The following is an 8,526-nucleotide window of genomic DNA, read 5'->3' as shown; positions in this document are numbered from 1 at the left end:
GTATAGCCACACTGATTCCTTTGTTCCCCTAGACCCATTTTCCTATATAAACCCCTAACTTTTGAGCCCCCGTGGTTGGCTCCACTATCTCCTGCGTGAGATAGGTGTGGTGCCGGCCTGGAGTGCCCCGAAATAAAACTACCTCTTGTAATTACATCAAGACAGTCTCTCGTGATTCCTTGGGTGCACGTCCTCCCGAGATTTGAGTGGGGGTCTCCCCACGGGGGTCTTTCAATATAACATCAACACCACATACAATGATGTAGGCTACGTACTTCAACAGCTCTTATATGATTCTTAAGACACAGATAAGTGTAGAAATGGAAACCCAAGGTCCTCACTAAACAACCCAACCTGGTCAGCACTTTAATGAGAGCTGTTACACTATTTTCTGAACCTAAGCTCTGTGATGATGACATCCTAAAGGGTCGATGTCTGTCTGGACTATGACTTCACTGGAGAAAGGGACTAGTGTGGTCTTTTCAAGTGAAGCAGTCTGCTCCGCTTTTTCTTAAAGAAGTGGGGTTTTGATATGATGTGCAGGCTGATCTTGAACTAGGATTGAGTGACCCTCCGCCTCTGTCTTCCAGGTATCTAGGAACCCCGAATCATTGCGTAATTTTTGTTTTGTTTTTGTTCTGTTTCCAAAGATCTATGTAGTCCTGGAATCCCTAGAGGTAGTCTGTGAGACAGTTTTATGATGGTATGAACATACTCACATTGGTTTTTAAGACTTTCCTTCAAACGCAACTGAAATTGTCAAGAGACTACGTGTTGGCATCCTCAGGGTGTTTGCAGACCCCCATCTGTAAAACTGTGTGTTTTTCTGGCTTTCCCTGTGAGAAGTGCTTTGCTTTCTTCTTCTGAGACTGTCCCTAGTTACTCTCAACACCCCAGGGAGCCAAGGTCCCCTAAGGACCACAGGCCTGTTTTTGTTTTGCATTTCCTGAATGGGGCTGGGCCCACAAACCATGCCCAGAGAAATGTACTTAAAAACCAAAGCACCAGCTTTGGGATTGTGACTGGAAATAGGATTTCTAATGCTATACAATACAAGAATTTGGCGGAGTAGCAGTCTCTACAATTCCTCTCAGTCTTGGTGCCCTACTGACTGCTGGGCCACTTGCGGGAACCAAGACCGGTGACACTGTGCAGGGGTCCAGGAGCTATTTAGGCCACATTTGTCTCCGGCTAGATCCCATACTCTGTGACCCCCTACATCGTTTTTTAGGAGAAAAGAGAGGCGTGCAGCATTCAGTAGGGAGCAGTGATATGCCAGGTATCTTTGAGGTCAAGAGAAGGGAGAGAAATCCTGTGAGGACCAGCTGAGAAAGCCCTGCATCCCTGGGGTCCTACACTGTCACATAGGTGCAAGGAACATACTGTGTGTACAGGGCTCAATGAGCAAACTGTGACTGACATGCCCCCAGCGGAAGGGGACTTCAAGATTTAGTTATCTACCTTTAATAATGTATTTATTTTTATTTTATGTACACTGGTGTTTTGCCTTTATGTGTGTCTGTACGAGGGTATTGGATTCTCTGGAACAGGAGTTAATCGGCTGCAGAGACGGGGAGGGTTGATCAAACTGAAATTGAGACTAGTGAAATATGGTGTCATACCTGAGAAAGAAACGAGAAAGTTGTCAGAAAAAAAAACAAAAACGAAAACAAAAAAACGTTGTGACTTACATCAACCCCAACAAAAAATAAAGCCAGAAGAGCCCAAAGGAAGGGTTAATGGTATAACGATTGTAATAATGATTGTAATAAAGAACGTTGTATAGAGGCTACCACACCCTTATACAAAACATATTTCCACAAGGGAGTTGCTGCCTAGCAACGGCCTGGCCTCTGATTAGTCTTGGTATTGGTCATTGTGACCAAGGATTATTGTTTCAAATATCAGATGTCATCCTTCTCCTGTCTGTTATTGGATACTGCTGTATGTGTTTATGGTCTGCAAGTGTGAATGCACACGTAGAGTGAGAGGACAACTTCTTTTTTAAACTTTTTAAAATTTCTGAGATTACAACATTTTTTCCTTCCCCGCCCACCCCAAGCCCTCACCTAGAAACCTTCTTTGCTTTCTCTCAGATTCAGGGCTTCTTTTGTCATGAACTATGTTCGCAGGCATATTCAGATGCGCATCAATTCCTATATATAACCTGCTCAGTCAGCGTTATTTGTGTATGTTTCAGAGCTGACCACGTGTTGGACAGCCAATTGGTGTTCTCTTCACAGAGAAAGACTGTTTCTCTCACTCCCAGCATCCTTCACTGACTGCAGCTCTTTGTGTAGGGCTGAGGCCTCATGGACAGAGGATGATGCGTTTTACCCTCAGCCACCTTATGAGCCTCCTTCTCATCGTTTTCAAACCTCCCTTGCCCTCCCCATAGTCTCTACGGCATAAACATTCCTACTGCTACGATCCTCCCAAATAAATACCAGTATTCTTTGGAGAATCTCTGATCTGTAATTTGGGCTGGTGCACACACAGGGCTTCGTGCTGAATATCGCCCGAAAAGCATATTGTGCTATGAAGGATTGACGAAAGCATTGGAAAAGTGTTCATTTTGTCTTTATCTCAGCTTATAAACATAGGGAACCAGGTCCAGAGCAGTGGGTCTTAGGCTTCATGTGAGTCAGAGTCAACAGGAGGCTTGTTCTACTTCCTGACCACAGGATGTGTGAGTATTTATTCTTTTAACAGCAAGCTCCTAGGAGAGGCTGCAGCTGTATGGAAAGGACCCCAGTCTGAATGGAAGCAATAGAAGCTGGTGAAGCACAGCGGTGGTGGAGCATCCACTGTCTCAAAGGAAAAGACCAGGGTCCTGTGTGTGGATGGAGGATCTGCCGCACAGCCTTAAGCTCATATTAGAGGCAGAGTCCTCGGCCTTGAATGTGGCTGTGACACAGCTTTGTAGAAAGGGCAGAGCTATAGCAGAAATGCTATGACTGAGTTGTGTGTGTGTGTGTGTGTGTGTGTGTGTGTGTGTGTGTGTGTGCTGGGGGGCTGGGGAGCTGGGGGATGCTGGTGGGAAGAGGGTTGGGTGGGAGCGGTGGTGAGGAACCCACTTACTTGCTTCACTACTAAGAACTATTGGCCTTGGAGGCCTGGGGACATCCAAGTGGATCCTCTATGTGGCCCCTCGGTATTTCTGGGTTTATCTTATTTTTATTTTTGTAGTGCTGGGAGACTGAACCCATGGACTTGTACATGCTAAGGAAGCATTCTACCACTGAGTAGTGTTTTCAGTCCCAGTGACTTATGGTGTTTTGAGATAAGAGTCTCACTTTGTGGCCCATACTGGCTTAGCATTCATCCTGCTGTTTTGTTTGTTTGTTTGTTTTTTTGTTTTTCCTTTAAGGGGAGGCATTTATTTTCACCCATTCAGTCTTAAGGTAATATGCAACATAAAAACACAAATACAAACCAGGTGGTGGCAGCTCACGCCTTTAATCCCAGCACTTGGGAGGAAGAGGCAGGCGGATTTCTAAGTTCAAGGCCAGCCTGGTCTACAGAGTGAGTTCCAGGACAGCCAGAGCTACACAGAGAAACCCTGTCTCAGAAAACCAAGAAAAAAAAAAATCACACTCCCCCCCCCCAAAAAAAACAAAAAAACCAAAAAAAACCAAAAAACCCAAATGAACAAATAAATAAAAACAAACAAAAAACTGAAACCTGAACAACAGAACAAAAACAAAAATTCAAAGCTGTATTATCTCTGATTTTTGTGTTGCCGTCTAAGAAGGTCTTCTTAGGACCTTAACTTGGGGCATCTGATGGATGATTCAACATTAACATAGTCACCCATCCCTCCAACACACTGTGCTGCCTGCTTCGATCCATTAATGAAGGAGCATATATAAACACAGGATTCCCTGAGGTTGTTCATGCAGAAGGACCCAGTCTCCAATGGTTCCTGTGGACACGATACTGCTTGGAGGGGGAATGAGGAACTTGAAATTAGCTGGTGTGCTGGCACACGCCTTTAATCCTAGCATATCAGAGGCAGGCAGATCTCTGTTGTGGTTAAAGTTAACCTGATTGGCATAAGCAAAAGCAAGCTATAGGATAGCCAGGATTATATAGAAAGACCCTGTTTTAAAAAAAAAAAAGAAAGAAGGCTGGGCGTGGTGGTGCTTGCCTTTAATCCCAGCACTTGGGAGGCAGAGGCAGGTGGATTTCTGAGTTTGAGGCCAGCCTGGTCTACAGAGTGAGTTCCAGGACAGCCAGGGCTATACAGAGAAACCCTGTCTTGAAAAACCGAAAAAAAAAAAAAAAAAAAAAAAAAAAAAAAAAAAAAAAAAAAAAAGAAAGAAAGAAAGAAGTGTGGGTGGGTCACTTCAGTTTTCTACATGTAAAACTTTAAGACATCTTATTTATTCAGGGCAATAATAGGATTATTATTATTATTAATATTATTAATATTGCAGATTAAGTATCTCTTATCTAGAATGCAGAGACCTCAGAGTGATTCAGACATCTGCAATTTTTAGGTTCTAGAGTATTTCCATAGATCGTCTTGGCAGTGTATATTATTTGTTTGAAAAACTGAAATCTAAACACTTCAAAATCGGAAACTTGTGGAGTGCCGTTCTTCAACTACTTCAAACACGACAGCAATGTGGAACAACCTGGCCATTTCACTTTCCTGCTTCGAGAAAGGACCCTCAGAAGGGAATGAGTGCTGACGAAGCTCTGAGCAGGGTGAGATGCCATGTGGCCCACAGTCAGCTAGCCTGGGGACACCAGCGTCACAGAGCCTTTGCTCTCATGAGGGCTGAATGGTCTCCAATGGTACCTCAAATACAATGGCTGCCAAGATGGGTGGCCACTGTCTTCCAGCCAGTCCCAAGGGCATAGCAGGTGGCATTAGCCAGTCACTATCCCCAGCCTCCTTGTCTGGGGCATCCTGTGGTGGTTTTTTTGTTTTTGATTTTTTCCTTCTCAGTTTCTTTACTTAGTCTGTCATTAAAATTTTACACTCAAGGTCCAGCTGCTGACAGAAGGGCCCAAGGGTCAAACCTGGCCAGAGCCTCTTCCAACACGGACTTACAAACTGATAGTACCAAGCTCTGTACTTAGAACTGTTGAAAACCTCAAATATTTGTGACATAAAGATGTCTTACTAGGCAGTGGTGGAGCACGCCTTTAATCCCAGCACTTGGGAGGCAGAGACAGGTGGATTTCTGAGTTCGAGGCCAGCCTGGTCTACAGAGTGAGTTCCAGGACAGCCAGAGCTATACAGAGAAACCCTGTCTCGAAAAGCCAAAAAAACCCAAAAAGCAAAAACAACAAAAAAAAGATGTCTTACTAAGCTCACATCCCGGCGTCACTGGCGAGTCAAGTGCAAGTTTGCAGCTATTTTTGTGTCATCCACACTATTTATGCTCTGACTCTGTGAAAATGCTCTGCTCATCCCTGAGTTCCAGAAACCCCGCCTTTCAGGAGAAATGTATTTTAATTCACGCTCATGCCTTGAGCAGCAGAGACCAAAGCTCACGTCTATGAAAGCAAGCTTCTGGTGGCCCTCCCTTGCAGGAGAGCCAATGGGGTCCTGGCTTCTCATTTCAGCTCCAGCTGACTGACAGTGAGCCAAATGGGCACCAAGAACCTGCACTCCTGATCTGGCAAGAGGAAGACGATAACTAGGAAATGTTTTGAGTAGGAAAAGACCACTCCAACAAAAAGATTGGCTAATTCTGGAGCATTCTGCTACAATCTAGTTTTTCTTTCCAATCTTCAGTTTGACAAAATTATTATAGACCTTTGTGATTTGTGCAAGAGATGCTTGGCCCATTTCCAAGCCACTCAGAGACCTTTGGTCTGAGTGTCTCACCTGCCAAGGTACAAAACCAATTGTTTCCTCATATTCTAGTGAAGCTAGGGATGGTTCTGTGTCACCTCAGGGCAGCTAGCTGGTTATGACAGACACAGGACCGACACAAGAACTAAAACATCCTTTGTAAAGAAGGGATTTATGTTCATGTGGCTGGCTCCCTTCTAAAGTCTCAAGGGAGACTGTTCATGAAGACATGGGTCTACTTAATTAACAATCGGGGACCCGGGGCTTACAGTGGCTGTTTCTAGAAACTAACATGTCTTTAAATAGAACCCCTGGGAGAGGCTTGTTTTTGTGGCAGTTACAGCTTCTGGTTTTCTAGAAACTGTTGGTTTCCAGGAGCACTCCCTGCCCACAAGGCCGCCTGCGAAGGCCTGTGCAACTGCATATTCTTTGGACTCTGAAGCAAGTTGGGGGTTTGTATTATAGCCACACCCTGCGATTAGTAGAAGCGTGCGGCAAGCAGCTTCAGGAGTGACACTTGGTTGGTTCTATTTCTGTTTTACTAGCTGAGCACAGGTTCCTGATAACACAAACCCACATCTGAGCCCATGCCATAGAAGTTACAACCGAATTGCATCACCTAGATTTTCGCTGCTTATGATGACCTACGTGGGCCACACAAATTGCCTGGTTGTGTCTCCTTTAACACCTGTGTTACACAGCTCCCCAGAAGGGTGGGATTCAATTTCAGTCAGAAGAATGCATTAAAGCCTTCTCCCTGAACCCCACAGGAGAGCTGAGGCAGAGGTCTGAGGACCCAGGTATCTGAGGACGGTCTGTTTCCTGTGTTTGTTCCTTTAGGCTGAATGCAGGCTCCAGCTGACAGATGCCAATGGGAGGGATCAATGGATGAGGTGGGTGTGTGGCAAGGAGAGGCCTGGCTGAGGTGGGGTAGCTGGTGAAGTACTTTCCTGAGAACCCAGGAGGACGGAGCTGTCAGCTACTGTCCCCAGAGTCCTACCTGTGTCTGTCTTTAAACTGGTTGGCCTGACATAAGGGCTGTAGGTGAGACAGGCCGGTACCCCATCACCGCCAGGATTTCCATCCTGGGTCAGAAAACCTATTTGGGCAAACTGTTCTCGTTATAGGTCCTTGCAGTTAAGTATCCAGACTGCTGGACTTGAAAAAGCACAGGGCTGGGCTAGCTGATCTGCATGAGACTAACACACTCCCCTGAGCTGTTTGAAATCCCACGACAACAAAGTCTGACTTCCAGATCTGAGTAGATCCGTGTTCCCATTGTCCCCTCATTCCGGCTAGTCAGAATGTGTCTCATCTGACCAAATTCTTTGTAAAGCCTTGAGGGTAACAAAGCATGGGGTGTCTCCTACTGGTGTGGGATCAAGACCACTGTAAAAGACCTCCCCTGACACCATCGATGTTTTGATCCTGTTTAGGGGACCAGGCAGAGTGTCCCTGATCATAAGACTGTGTGCAGAGCCATGGCACATAGGAAGGACCCGGGAATGGGGAATGACAGGGACAAACATCCTGGAGTCTGACTACAATGAACAACACAGGACAGACAGTATTTTGTGAATGAGTTAGTTCACATCCAAGGGGCTTTGTTTTACCGTAATTAATAAAGCTGTGAACTTGAAATTAAATACTGAAACTCGCTGAAAGAAGGCTAAGGACCGGTTGGCTCTGGGTGGTATGGCCTTAGCTTGATGTTCTAGTACCACAGGTTTAGAGTCTCTGTTCTGGAAACTTCTGAGTCTCCTCCATACCCCATCTTTAATGTGAGGTGACTACTCTCATGGATTGGCAGGATAGTCCCTCTTAATATTGCCCCAGGGTGGAAAAAAAAGACTAAGACAGACAGCCTTCAAATGTGACCCCAGGAGCTCGAAGCCCCAGAGCTGAGGACTGAGGCGGCTCTCTATCTGTTTTTGGGCCTTCCGCATCTTCTGCTCATGATGGGCAGGGGCTCCCTTGGTGCTGCCTTTCTGGTCAAAACTGAATATTTCAGCTTTCTGATCCCTTTCCACTTGTTTCTAGAAGCAACTGGACCTGAGGCTAGGGGAACCTGATCTATTGATTCCGGAGCTGGGCAGCCAGAAGCCCTAGACAAACAAATACCACCACCGTGAAGCTGGCCCAGTGTCCTCCCATGACCCAGCAGCTACAGGAAATGGTAGGACAGCTTTTTGAGAGCTTCCCCCAACAGCCACCAGCTGGAGAATAACACAGGAGGGTCGTGAACGTCTTCTCCCGCATTGGTTTTACTCTTGGAAGGGTATGTGTGGAATTAAGCCATTAAAGGCAGTTTTTATGAAGAATGTTCAGAAAACGCTTCTTCTTCTTCTTCTTTTTTTTTTTTTTTTTTTTTTTTTTTTTTTTTTTTTTTTTTTTTTTTTTTTTTGGTTTTCTGAGACAGGGTTTCTCTGTGTAGCCCTGGCTGTCCTGGAACTCACTCTGTAGACCAGGCTGGCTTCGAACTCAGAAATCCGCCTGTCTCTGCCTCCCAAGTGCTGGGATTAAAGGTGTGCACCATCATTGACCGTCTCAGAAAATGCTTCTTAGTGATAAAAAAAACCACATACCTTCAGAGAGATTTTCAGGCTTTCGCTGAAAGCAGGCAAGGAGAGGTGAAGCACCCCTGCCATGCACGGTGCAGTGGCTGAGACCTTGGAAGGTGGAAGCCAGTCTGTCTCAAGTGTTCCCAGGTGACT

At 45.6% G+C, this 8,526-nt stretch overlaps 1 long non-coding RNA gene across 1 annotated transcript in view; it reads left to right on the top strand.

Annotated features, from left to right (window-relative positions):
- The window catches only part of LOC116087721, a 27,994-nt gene extending 19,861 nt beyond the window's left edge, over positions 1 to 8,133 (top strand). Inside the window, exon 2 of the long non-coding RNA XR_004117584.1 lies at positions 7,853 to 8,133. This is a non-coding gene — a long non-coding RNA (uncharacterized LOC116087721). The remainder of the gene's footprint in view (positions 1 to 7,852) is intronic.
- Positions 8,134 to 8,526: the final 393 nt, after the last annotated feature.

Source organism: Mastomys coucha, unplaced genomic scaffold (assembly GCF_008632895.1).
Source record: "Mastomys coucha isolate ucsf_1 unplaced genomic scaffold, UCSF_Mcou_1 pScaffold13, whole genome shotgun sequence".
NCBI lineage: Eukaryota > Metazoa > Chordata > Mammalia > Rodentia > Muridae > Mastomys > Mastomys coucha.
The sequence above is the reverse complement of the archived record's forward strand: the minus strand, read 5'-3'. Positions and strand labels throughout refer to the sequence as shown.